Source organism: Pteropus vampyrus, unplaced genomic scaffold (genome assembly GCF_000151845.1).
Source record: "Pteropus vampyrus isolate Shadow unplaced genomic scaffold, Pvam_2.0 Scaffold174, whole genome shotgun sequence".
NCBI lineage: Eukaryota > Metazoa > Chordata > Mammalia > Chiroptera > Pteropodidae > Pteropus > Pteropus vampyrus.
In genome coordinates, this window is record NW_011888955.1 from 1,511,346 (window position 1) to 1,525,570 (window position 14,225).

Below are 14,225 nucleotides of genomic sequence, written 5' to 3' on the forward strand. Positions count from 1 at the left end.
TGCACAGGTGGCTGAAGCTGAGTCTGGAGCGTAGGAGCGAGCTCACTGGGAAGTTTTAATTTAGGGAAACCGTGCAAGCGGGTGGCCTTCGCCTAGAGAAGGAGCATAGTGTGAGCAAAAGCCAAGGTGGCGGCATTTACCGGCCGGATGAAGGAGGGTGAGATCTCAGAGGTGAACGAGAAGGCGGCGCCACCCCCGGAAGAAGAAACCAGAAGGGACACGGTTCAGGAGGACAAGGGAAAGAGGACCGAACGTGGTCCGTGTCAGGAGTGCGAAATGTCTGAGCAATCAGGAAGATCGGGACCCAGACGGTCCATTAGGTTTCATGACAGGATCGTGGGCAATTTTAAACACAGACTTTTTTTTTTGTTGTTGGCATATGTTTCTGTCATGGTTCAAGGGGTGACTGAGGAGAAACCCTATTTCAATTCTTCTTCAGAATGAGGTTATATCCTTCACCGCCTAGGAACGTGTCATGCAAGGCGTAAGTAATTTCAGATGGTATAAAACACACCGGCAGAATGAGATTAGTGTGGAAGAAACTCAGAGCAAGCTACACCTGCTTCAAATACCAATCTGATTTTTACTAAATTGCCTCAGTTTCCCTGAGGTTTATCAATCTTTAGGAGCTTCAAAAAAGTAGTTCCCAAGCCCCGTAGATTGAACTCGTCACAAAATGTATGACATTTCTGTGTGAAGAGCCCGTCTGGTGTTGCCCCAGAAAAGTGAACAACCAGGGAAGTGGTCTGGAATCATGGTTCGCCACAAAACTCTGGAGTCTCATTTTCTAGGCTGGAATCCTGCCTGTGACAGTTAATAGCTATGTGAATTTCAGCAAGTCCCATAACCGCTACAGTTGGCAGTTTTCTCATTTGTAAAGTTCAGTTAATAATAGCGCGCACCCCATGGGGTTCGCGTGTGCATCGAGTGAGATGCACACGTGAAGGGCTGACCCTGGAGTCCAGTCCGTCACGGTTGGTTAGTGTCATTACTGAGAACTCGCCGGAGACAAGTCCCTGTGCCTCCGCCACGTCCTGAGAGCGGAAGTACCACCCTGGGCGTTACTAGAACACCTCACTGGACAGAGCCTCTCGAGTTCATTAATATCCAAGTCCTTATGTGCTAAGGTTTCCACCTAAAATGGATATTCCCCTGCTTTAGCAAAACCCTCTTGCAGGAAATAATCATATTCATGAAGGAGATGTAAAATTGTGTTTTGTTCTTAGAAGGGTAAGAACAGCACCCCCACCCCAACCACACGTGTCTAAGTTTGATCTCGTGCAAGTGGGGACCACACTTGACGAACGTTCGGCTCACAGCAGCGACAGCATTAGTGTAATTTACTAGCTCAGCAACTGGCTTCTGATAATCCTGTGGTACAAATGGTTATGTTCCCTAATCCTGTCGGAAATTTTGATCCTAGACATTCAATATTCATATGTCTCCAGTTCAAAGGTATTTTTTCCTGATGAGAAATGAATATAGTCCTCCATACATATCAAATGTTCATGAACAAAAGAGAACTAATATTTAATGAACACCTATTATACACCATCCACTGTACTGGGCGCCTTACATGCTGTATATCATTTAATCTGCAAAAGAAACCTATTTGACATGTAATATGAAACCAGATTTCCAGATGAGAGCATCCTGTCTTAATTCATTATGATCCCATCACGTACTTGCCATATATTCAGGCCTAATTTAAGCCGGACTGTCTGGTAGCCGTTAGAAGGTTGGGTTGGTTCGAAACTCCTCTCTGTAGATTACAAATGCATTCTAAAATGTTTAACATGTTAGATGTTTTAGATAGGCGAGGTTCACTGAAGACCTTTCAGCCAGGGTAATTCTGTTTTCTAATCCATCTATCAAGGCTATAACTTGGCTGACAAAGTTTAAGTATTATTAGGTTTTATTTATGTGTTTATGTACGTTCAAGCTAAATCCACTACTTCCTTCTAGATATGCTGGCATTTCATGCAACAAATAGCCTAAAATTGAGATACCATATCAGAACACCCAATTATACTTTTTCAAGCTACAAAATTTCATTGCCTTCGAAGTCAACCTGCCGATAATTGGTCTAAAGAAAAGTATTTATGAATATTTAGATGTCTAGCAAAACGTGTATGGTAAATGAAAATCAATTTTTCATTTTTATTTGATGGCAAAATAATATATCTCATTATAATGAAATCAAATAATACGGACAAGTATAAATAAGAAAGTAAAAATTACCACAAACTCCTTCATTTAGAGATAAATACTCTTACTCTATTGGTCAAATTTCATTTCATTTTTCTCTTTAGATTTGATTCTGTGTAGGCGAACTGTTTTCTGACCAGCTTTTTCTTTCAGCATCAAAATATGGAATGTTTCCCTCAATAGCGATAATCATGGTAATGGTTAATGTCCACATAGCTTACATGAAAATACCACAGTCCCTATGTGAATGGATGTTCGTGTCGTTTTTGTTTACTATTCAAAAAAAAAAAAAAAACTCTTCATGTGTGTGGTAGACAGAATAATGGACCTCCAAATATTTCCACTTCCTAATACGTGGGATCTGTATGTTGTCTTACGTGGTCAAAGGGACTTTATGGATGTGATTAAGTTTCAGATTTTATGGTGAGAGATTATCCTGGATTATCCAGGTGGGCCCAATATAATGACAGGTGCTTCCGGGGGAGATGGGAGAGCTGGTGTCAGGGGAGGAGAGAACGAGATTGATTGATTTGAAGATACTACGCTGCCCGCTTCAAAGACAGAAGGAAGGAGACGTGAGCAAAGGAAAGCAGACAACTCTAAGGATGGAGAGGCTAACAAATAAATATGGATTCCTCCCTACAGCCTCCAGCAAGAATGCAGCCCTGCTGACGCCGTGATTTCAGTTCCACAAACTCATTTCAAGTCTTCCGAACCCCAGAACTGAACGGTAAGAAGTTTATTTTGTTTTAAGCCACTAAAATTGTAGTAATTTTTCGCAGCAGCAATGGGAAGCTGATATAGAAAGTGTGTCTCTTTGGACTCTGTCCAATTAGTATAAATTACTAGAAGGTCATTAACTCGCGTTAAATTTGTTGGGTATTGACAAAATTCCTCAAAATCCTTCCGAAGGTTTCAAACTACATGCTCACCAAGTGGGTTTTCTCTTCCCACCCCCAACTTTTCCCAGCCCTACCCATGATTTTTTTTCATCTACACCAATGAAAAGTAATTTTTTGATTAACATTTATTAATCAAATTAACGTTATGAAAGTTTGGTAAGCAGTAGTGCTCTTCGAAGTGGAAAGCCGTAAGAATCGATGGGAACCTTGTAGAAGGCAGATTCTGATTCGGCGGCCTGGGCACCGGACTGAGGTCCTGCATTTCTAACGAACCCCACGTGGTCCCAGGGCGCACGTGGGGAAGCAGGCCGCGGACTGTGATATGTCCGTGTTTACGGGAGGCATTACTGACCACTAGTTACGAGCAGATTTAGGAGTCGGAATCTAAGTCTTTGCTGTCGGTTATTTTCTGCTATCTACAAAACTAGGATAATGGTGCGTGCAAGTTTTATGCATTTCCTGTGATAATTCAGTAATACGATGTATCCAATTTCTTTAGCACAGAGCTTGGAACTCATTAGCAAGAATAATAATAATAATAACAACAACAACAACAGCAACAACAACAACATTAGCCATATCAATCGAATTGACTATGTGCTTCCTTCAATTTTCTCTTGGAATATTCACTTTTTCTTACTGCAAATGCTCTTGTCTATTTCTGACATCAAATCTTCCTTTTTTGCCATTTATTTTGTAATATTTTCTCCTAATTTAAAAATACATATTTTAATTTTATGGCATATTTCACAATTATATAGTCAAATTAATCAATATTGTTCTTTATTATTTGTTTATAGTCTTGTTTAAAAAGGGTTATGATTACTTTAAAAATGCTCTTTTTTCCTGCGTTTCAAGGGCTACTTTTTCTTTTCTTTTTTTGTCTTTAGACTTCAAGTTCTTTATCCACCTGGAATTAATTTTGTTGAAGACAATGATGTGGGGATGTAACTTATTTTCTCCCCAAAGATTAGCCAGTTATTCTAATACTATTTATAGAAAAATTTGTTTAAAATTTTGTCAATTTTTATAAACCAAATCTTATATGTAGTTGATTCTACTTTTGGGCTGTTTATTTTATTTCACTGCTTAGTCCATTTATCTCTAAATTAATACAGAACATTGACTTGCTCTAGCTTTAAATTATATTACAATATTTGGTGGTTCAGAATTTCCCTTTAATATCTTTATTTTCGAATTCTCCTAATTCTAAATGTGCAGTATTTTATATAAATTTTAGGGAGAAAACTTTGTTGAGATAGTCGTAGCTTCTTTTTACATACTGTAGTAATATTAAGATGTCTTTATTCTAAACTTGCTGTATTCTAATCTTTTTTTTTTTATATATAGTGTTAGTGCCAATTCATTCATCTGTTTCCTTAAAATAAGCCTTTGGCTAGGTGTCCTGGGGCTAGTCACTAATTGGAAAAATAAATGAGTAAACAATGGCTTTATTAATATTTAAACTTTGGCTCAATTATATAGTTAAATTGGAATTGATTAGAAGTCACCATTGAAAATCATGCACGTTTATCTCAAATGGCATGCAGCTCTAAATATATGTAGCGTGGTGTCTTCTGTGAAGCACGAGCTTCTATCAGTACCTTCGTGACTCCCACGTAGCCCCGTCCCCCTTACGCCGAGGGACTGCAGTCCAGGGACTCGGCCCCTCTCCGTAACACACACTATTAGTCCAAAAGCAGAACCAACTACATACAAGGTTTGGTTTATAAAAATTGACACAATTTGAAACAAATTTTTCAATAAATAATATTAGAATAACTGGCTGATCTTTGGGGAGAAAATAAATTATATCCCCACATCATTGTCTTCAACGAAATTGATTCCAGGTAGATAAAGAACTTAAAAGGTCTAAAGACAATAAAGAAAAGAACAGGTCCCAGGCTCCTGCTGTATTTTCTGTGAATAACGTCAGAGTTATTAACTCAAAAATCAAGTTCTCTAAGTCCTTAAATGACTAGTGAACAGAGGACCTATAGCTCATAGCTGGTCGAGGAAAATAAGTATTCAGTATCAACCATAACTACTTAAGATGCTACGGAGATATCCGCTTTCCTAGATTAGTTGATACACAAGCATACTAATTAATTGGGTAAAAACTGTGACCTCTTGCTGCGGGATTTTCGGCATTATTTTATTACATTTGTGCTCAGTATTCTCTGGCTAAAGATTAGTTTAAAGGGATTTGTCACTCTCTGAAGACCACTGTGGCAGTGGTCTTTAGAAACTGTTTTCTTGGCAGTTTTGATACACTGTGAAAATCAAGGAAATGAAACTGTTTCACTGCTAATCTACACGGTTTTGGCTTTTGGCATTTACAAAACGCCTCCTTCTGTTTGTTTAAGGTACAATATTATTTGTATAGTTAAAATGGAACTTTTGTTCTTTAATGATGTCTTCGCAATTATTTTTTTCTACTTCATTTGCAAGATAAAAATCTCTTTTCATGCGCCCCAGCAAACCAGTTTGTGCAGAGAAACAACATCCTTGAATTCCTTTTTCTCTGACTTTTTTTTTTTTTTTAATAGAATGGTCTGTTTTGTGGAACAGCAGGTTTTTGTGCCATTTCAGATGGCGTTGCATGCGGCAGAATGGGCCCCATTCACATCTTCTGTGGGACGATTTGCAAAGGCGCCGTGCTGTGGGAACGTCTTTTTAAGAGGAGGGGTCTGCAGAGGCCACGCAACACCTGTGGCAAGACCCCTTCCCGCGGGACTCGGGAACTGATTTTACGCTTTGTTTTACTCCCCCTAAGAATTCAGCGTATGTTTCTGTCTGTTAAAAATAGAGGCTCCCTGGGCCGGTCCGCACCGGGTGAGTTCGCAGAGGTTAACAGGTTAGCTCTGGTCAATCCAGCACGCCCTCGTGAGACCCTGTGCCGGTTACTCACTCTCCTGTTACCAGGATGATCGTTTTATTAGAGCACACGGGTCTCCCAACGGCCAGAGCGCGTGATCTCTTTACTGTGCAAACCTTTCTTTCCTTGGGAAGAAAGCACCGGTAAAGTGATAAGCATTCCCTTGACAAGACTCGCAGTGAATCTGGAATAGCAGAACGAGGTTTTCCGTTTTAAAAAGCCTGAGCGAGTGTCTTCCCTGGGCCTGGTGGTAGGCTCTGCGGACCGGAGCTGTTCAGTCCAGTGTTTCAAAGCCCAGAGTCCCTGCCACGTCCCTCTCAGCCTCCTCCTTCCCCTCGTGTTTCTCAGTCGGAGCCGTCGGGTCTGTGACTGCGATGCTCTGTGACTCGCGTCTAAGAATGTTTAGTCTGGGTCCCACGAAGGCCCTCGGGTCCCAGCACAGCAACGGACACAGCAAAGCGGGGAGAAAGCAAACGTGGCATCCAAGAAAACGTGTGACCATAGACGCCACCATGAAAACGAACTCTGTGTTAGCCCAGTAAAGACAGGGGTGACGGGGCCTTCGAATGCTAAAGTATAGAGGGCTGTATGGAAGGGAGGGACGCGCACACGATGCAGGCAGGCTGAATGGAAGTATTTATCTTGCAACCACACAAGTCATGGTAATTAAATTAGGTCAGGCTGGTTACAACGCTACAAAAAGCAGGCTGTAACTCATTTCCAAAGGAACAGAAAAGACCTGAAAAGAAAACAGATTGACAGCCTCTTATTTCTTTTTCTTTTTTTCTTTTTGGTCCAATCAAGGCAGCCCAACATCAAAAAGTGGGAAGAGAGATCTTGGTTTATCCCCAAATTTGTCTCATCACGGAATATAAACTTTGCAGATATTTTCAGGATCCGCTTAGAAGTATGAGGAGGTATTTGTTCTGAGTAAAAAGTACTCCCACATGGAGTTCGCCATTTGAAGAAGACTGATAAAAACCCTCCTCCCCAAACAGTCCAGTCTATTGCAAATGCCCCGTCTTCCCTACCCATTGTGACTACAGAGAGGCTCTCGGCACCCGCGTCTTTCGCTTTCAGTGGTTTAATACAAACTCTGAAGGAATTATATGAAGAGGAGAACATTACGAGCCTTCTCTTTCAAATGATCTCTTTAAAAAGACCACTTACCGATGCCTATGAAAATGGCTTTTAAAGATAGTTTCAAATATTTACTTTGAATGTAAACGGACCAAGTCGTAAAGGACATTTGGGCATAAGTTAGGGGGTGAGAGAAAACAACACAGGGAGACCTTTGTTTGCAGCCCATTCCGTAGTTTTAAAAAAAGTTTAAAATGTGCCCCTTCCTTTCTATCTTCCTTGAAAAAATGAGCCCAGGAATTGAGTGTTTTTTGTTAACTTAAATTTTTTTAGGTAGAAAAATCGCTGAATACCAAGCGATTAATAATGCAAAGAAATAAAAATAAAATTGCCTGTGAAAAATCTCAAACACGTTTCAACTTTGCCATCCAATGGCCCATTTCGTTTTTCTTCAGGCACCACGGGGGAGAATCGAGTGAAGGGCACCAGGGGGGTAGCTCTGTGCCAGCGGGGTCACCGGCGGGGCTGCCGTGTTGTCACGTGCTGTAGGCATGCACTTCCTCCGTCTGTGTCCTGGGCACAAGCCTGCCTTTCGCTGCTGTGCCTCACGGACGTGTTCCCTTCCTCAGACAAGGTGCTGCTCTTCAGGAGTTCAGACTTGGGCAGGGGATGCTGGTGTGGCCGGACACACACGGCGTCTGGGCTCCATTGAGACACAGTTCCGCCTTTCTGCTACCCTTTAGAGCAGGTCGAGTCTCCATCTCTGGAGGTCTTCTTGGAAGTGTGACTTGGTGATTTCACTCATGTGGACTGGCGACCGTTGCGGCTCATGACATTGAATTGCAGGGCGGAGAGCCCCAAACCCGGATGGTGAAGCGGCAACACCTGGTCACAGGCGCGTGTGGCAAAGGAGCAGGGAGAGGAGGCGGGGCGGGCGCTGCTGCTGTGTTCATTTCTGACTTCGTGCCAGTAGCGCGCAGCCCAGTGTCCACGAGACGAGGCCTCCCGCGGAGTGTCCCTCTGGAGCAGCCTTACCAGTCCCCAGAGGCCGTAGCAAGGCCTCTCGTGTCCGTTAGGACGCTGGCGGAGATGTCTCCTAGCAGGAGGCAGTGGCTACTTTTTCATCCGCTTTGCAAAGCATCACATCTATCGGAAGCGACCCCTAGGATTTAGACTGCGTGCCCACGTGCTCAGTTTTGTTCCCCAGGGAAGGTAACCTAACGGGGAAGCGAGGGGGCAGAAAGGCTGGATTTATTTGCACAAAGAAAGGGGAGGGAAGCCGGGAGAGAGATGGAGAAACTGAAAGCGAGTGAGTGTGTGGGGAGTGGGCGGAACAGGAGCGCTCAGGGGGCCCCGCCCCTCGTCACGGTGGCGACTGTGCTGATGAGGTCCCGTTGCCAGGTATCAGCCTGGTGACCCAGAGCACCCGAGAGCCAGGCGTGGGTGGAGCAGAGCGCTCTTCCTTACCCAGCCGGTGACCTCGGGCTGCCAGGAGGCCACGCGCACGCCCCCCGGGGCTCAGGACGCCGCCCGAGGAGGGGTTCACCTGCGCAGGCCAGGGCGCACCTCCGAGCGCGATAGTCACGTAACCCTCAGACCTGATATGTGACTCCAGGCAGTATGAGCACAGGTAGACCAGTCCTCTAGGAACTGAACGGGAATGTGCAGGCTAAATAGCCATGTCCCCAAAGTGGCATCTACGGTGGAATTCTCACTCTGAGATGTGCCCCCGTTGCCACCGGCAGAGGTTACTCTGAAGTTGTCGTTTTAGCCACCGCCTTCCACGTTGCAGTGGGTTTCGGGGCTCGTTTAGCGTGGCAATCTAGAACGGAGACTTTGGACGTGCGCCTGTGCCGGAATCACTAGTTTGGGGCCACTGGGCGTGTGGCTCAATCTGCTGGAATCTTAGTCTCCATGTTTGACACGCAGTAAGCACTCACTAAATGTTAGCGACCATGATGATAGGACTTTCCAGAAATTATACTCTTCATCGTGGTGTTCAACACTGGTTTTCAGCTACAACTCTTCGCCTGATGTCATAGATCTTCTTAGATTGGGAGGCGCTTCACGGCAAGGACCATGCTTTCTTCATCCCTTAGCGTCTAGCTCTTAACGCAGTCCCTGGTGCTTGGAAGAGGATCCGTGGATGGCTGAATGGCTGACTGGGTGACCGAAGGGAATGAAGTTGTTTTATATTGAGAGACTGATTTTTCAGTTGAGTGATGGCTATGATTTAAAAAGATTCAGCGGATTTAGAGGAATGGAAGTCTTTAGACACATTTTCAAAAAATAAACTTGGCTCAAAACCTTCAAAAAACCTCAAGTGAACTTTTCGGGACATCAGTCACTGTGATCTCGTTTCATCTAAAACACTCTGAATTCTCAGCTACGTTAACTTCCGGCGTTGCGTCTGGTGTGTGATCACTTCGTGTGCACATTTACCTGGCATTCTGAATTGAGCCCGTATCGTTTTCCATCATGAAATGGTGTAAGATGGATTTGTTACTTTGATAGCTCCCAAAGAAAATAGGAAACTTGTGAAAATGTCATACTAGGCTCTCTAAATTTTTGTGGTCAAAATATGCCTCTTGTTTCTTCATAATATTTGCTATTATTACCATTGTGTTTCCCTAAACAGTAATTCTATATTTAACTATTTAATATTGAAACCAGTGGTTCCCAACTGAGGATCGGACATTGTTCTAATGTTTTATTTTATGTTGAGTTCCTGGAACACGAAGCCGATATTTCCAAAGAAGTTATGTTTTATAATAGGTATAGAGTCCCTCGCCTCGTAATAAAGACCTTTGGTCATGTGTGTGAGGGGATTTGATGGATGTCACGATGTGGGGCAGTATGGACGGTGGGCTGACTCCATCTATGTCTCGCTTCTGTGAGCATCTGACAGCTGACCTTAGACAAAAGAATATCTGTAATTCTCAATTAGTGGTATCATTTTCAACATAAGCTTTTAAGTACCACATATGTACATAAAAATACATAAATCCTAAGTGTATACCCTGACGAATTTTTATAAATCGAATACATGCATGTAACCACTATTCAGATAAAGAAATGGAATATTGAAAACCTTCCAGGGGCTCCCTTGTGCTCTGTTCTAGTAATTAGACTCTTAGTTTTCCCTTAGTTTGTGAACTTCGTATAAATGGAATAATAATGTATGTACTCTGTTTTAGCTGAAGTCTTAATCAATGGGATGTTTGGGTGTCCGTGTTGTTATATGTAGTGGCAGTTTAATTCCGTTGTTGTATATAAGTCCATGTATGCATATGCCAGAAATTATCATTTATTCTACTGTGATTAACTGTCGGGTTGTTTCTAGTGTGGGTTTTTGTTTGTTTGCTATTCCAAATAGTGCTACTATGGCCACTTGGTTCGGCTGCCTGTGCATTTCTGTGAAATATGTACTCGGGTAGAACTGCTGAGTTGTGGGAATGCTTGTGTTTAGATTTCGTAGATTCTATCAGTTTCCCAAAATGGTTGGAACAGTTTAACATTTTATCAGCAGTTATTGTGAGTTCTAGTTGTTCCGTAGCGCTGTCAACATTCGATTTTGTTTTTCTTCAAGTCGAACCATCCGTTAAGTGTGCGAGCGCATCCTTTTATGGTTTGGATTTTCATTCTTCAAATATCTGAAAAAGTTGAGCAGCTCTTTATGTGTATTGATCATTAGGATGCTTTCTTTTTGAACAGCTCATTCATTTTTTTTGGCCAAATTTTCTACTGCTTTGTTGCCTTTTTCTTAGTGCTATGTAGGTCTGCATTAAAGCTTCAGGATATAAATCCTTTGATATATACATTGCCATTATCTTTTCCTGCTGAGGGGTTTGTGTTTAGACTCTTTGCAATGTCTTTTGATGAACTGAAGTACTCAATTTTAAAGTAGTCCAATTTATCAGTTGTCATATATATCCATATTTGTGTATATACGTGCCTATGTATATTAATTTAAATCTAGCATCACTCTGGAATTGATTTGTTATGGTCAAATTAATTTTTTCCCCATAAAGATAGCCACATGACATATTGAAAGGAAATTTCCTCTCACCATCAGGATTCAATTAGAGAAGTAGAACCACTGGAAGATAGAGATAGAGATAGGGATAGAGGTGGAGATGGTAGAGATGGAGATGATAGAATGGAGATGGTAGAGGTGGAGATGATAGAGATGAAGATGGTAGAGGTGGAGGTGGAGATGGAGATGGAGGAAGAGATGGAGAGATGGAGAGATGGAGAGATGGAGAGATAGTATATAGATTTTCCCTAACGCAATTTGGGAGGCTGGTTAAACAGTTAAATGAGGCTGTGGCTTCTGTTGCTGTTGCTTTCTGGTCCTGGGCCATCAATCAGGAAGGAAATATGGACACGAAGTGGGGAAAGTCACCTGAAGTTTCGCCCCGTGAGGATGAACTGAAACCTGTGTCAGTCTCCCACCCCCCATCTTCAGCGATGGGTGGTCTGCAGAAGCGGATGCCTGCAGGTGGAGTGAACACGCGTCTCGCCTAGGGGTCAGGGAAGCTCCCAAGGGACTCAGGGAAGCTCCCGAGGGACTCAGGGAGCTGCAGGCCTTGCTGCCCCGCACCGTGGGTGACACCGGATAAGTGACAGCATGTGAGCCTTTGAGATTTCAGTGTTCGTCAGTTATAGTAGCTCTCATTGTTCTAATGAATATATTATTCTCTTAACTTCAGTTGCTCAGGATAGGTAGGACTCAATTCCCTGAGGAATTGAAACAGAAATATAATAATCGAGATAATCTATGAGATATAGGGAAGAAACATTTTAGTACCATTTGCTTTAGATTTCTCCGTTTACCTTTGTCTCAGTCGATCACATACCCACTTAAATAATGAGTCTCTGATGAGCAAAGAACCGCAGATTATTCAGATGCCTTCTCAGGGTTTGGGTCCTTATCTAGAAGACATCTCATTCCACTGAGTCCAGTCATGGCTGTGAGTGAGTAAGCGGGAGGAGATGGCCTAGACGGGGAGGGATTCGGCCCTGGGAGGAACAGAGAGGGAGAAAGAGCTGCTGCATGGGCCGGAATCACGAGCTTGCTGACTTTGGGTATTTGGTTCAATCTATTGATGGATGGAGATTTGAAATGCAGAAACGACTAGTACAGAAGTTCAAATCCGGTTGTAATGAGTTGTGCAGCATAGACCGCGCCTTTGGCTTGCCTGAGGAACACCCGGTTCATTCTGCACCACTGCCTAATGCTTTTATGATCCTGTTTAAAAATGCGTTCTCTTTTTGTTTGATATGCTTCTAAGACAGAAAAAAAAAAAAAACCAGGGGGGGTCGGGGAACAGAATGATCGAGGGGATGCAGAAATCTGGATTATGGAGATCTATGTTATTTCCGTTCCCTTTTCCCTAAAATTTAAATTCACAAAATATGCTGAATCAGGTAATAGTGAAAATCGTGTTTCTAAGACAAGTAGAAAATGAGGAGTTCTGGGGTGGCGTTGAAAGCACCCTTTCCTCCTTAGATTGCTGTACGTTTGACAGTTCGGTCTATATCCTTTCCTTTTATTTATCTTTAAGGCTTTTTCTTACAAGTATTTTAATTTTAAAAGATAAATTATGATATGTTAAAGACTTTCATTTTCATAACTTTTTTCGTTAATATTTTGGCTGGTTGAAGAAAGTAGGCATTAAAATGTCTTAGTGTCAGGGCCATTGTTTACTTCTCTATTAACAGAACTAGAGACAAAACAGTGACTCAAATCAATCTTGATCAGTCCAAGGACAATCGGACCACTGGTGCTGAATCGTTCCCTCTCGTACGTCTCCGTAGCTGCTCCCCGAGTCGTAAGGCAGAGGCCTCGGATGGAGTCGGTCAGCATGGAATTGAGTCAAATTCGAAAGCTGTTTCCTCTGAACTGACCTACCCCACCAGAAACGTTGATTTTTGGTAGGTAATATTTCATCTGCCCTATTCAAAATTATTTGGGGAAAGTGACAAAGCACACATTTGGAGATCTTGTCTGGAAACTGAAAATACTTAAACAATTTCTATAGGAGCTAAAACTAAAAATAATTTCCAGTGAATGCTTAAATTGACGGTAACATCTGTCAAATACTTTGAAAGACCTTTCCGTGACGACAGATACGTGCCTTTCTTCGTTGCTGGGGGGGAGCTGTGGCTGTCCTTTGTGGCCTTCCCGGTCATTTCATCCTTCTGTTGTGCTGTATCTCTGCCATGTGTCTCCATGTTAAAGGCTGTGGTCTATGCAGTGTGACTTTCGAACAATTGGCAGCCCTCTTCCCACGTCAGCCCCTCTGCTTAATCAGCAGCCACTTTATTCCCACTCTTTTCAAAGGCATTTGAATTGCCTGAAAAGCTAAGGGACAATTCAAGCGAGCGAGGTGGGCTGGTCCCCTCCACTTCGCCTATTCAGATTCCCACCAGTAATCTTCTGGGGATGAAGCCTGGCTCCGGGGCACCACTGCAGCCATGCAGGGCGGAGGAAAGAGTGTTTTCTTCCAGGGCAGGAGTTAATTTTTCTTATTCTGGGTATGTGAGTGTGTGGCGGTTGGGGGATGCAGGATAAAGTCTAAACTCAGGGAGAGAAGATTCTTTACCGTAGCAGAGCACGATCCTACGATCTCCTCAGTTTGGCAAACGTATCCTGAATAAGGTTTTATCAAAATGTATGCTGCCCCGTCCATCACTTGTTAGATTCCGATGATCATCTCCACGTTGCCGATTTAAACAGACCATTGATATCATCCCAAATCGTTGCTGCTTAGAGGTTTGGGCGTAGAACTATTAAAAGGTTGTTGTTAAAGACATGAGCTTTTATTTGTCAGTTGGTTTTACTGCAGACCATGGGAGGTCAGTAAGCTTAAGTCTCTTGCACCTTTGAAATCATGCTTTAATTTTTACTTTGTAAAATCAGATTTGGCCAAAAGTGACTATAACAAGGAACTGAAATACAAATCGTTTTGGATATGAATAAAACATCCAATATGAGAAATTTATTTGACTATATGTCAGCAATGTTTTTAAAAATCGGAGTTGATGGGAGATGTAACATGGAGCTGAAACTTGAGAAACGTACATGCCTTCATGGCAGACAATTTCGTGATAATTTTCATTCCCAGTTTAAGTTTGTTTTATAGTAGACTTAA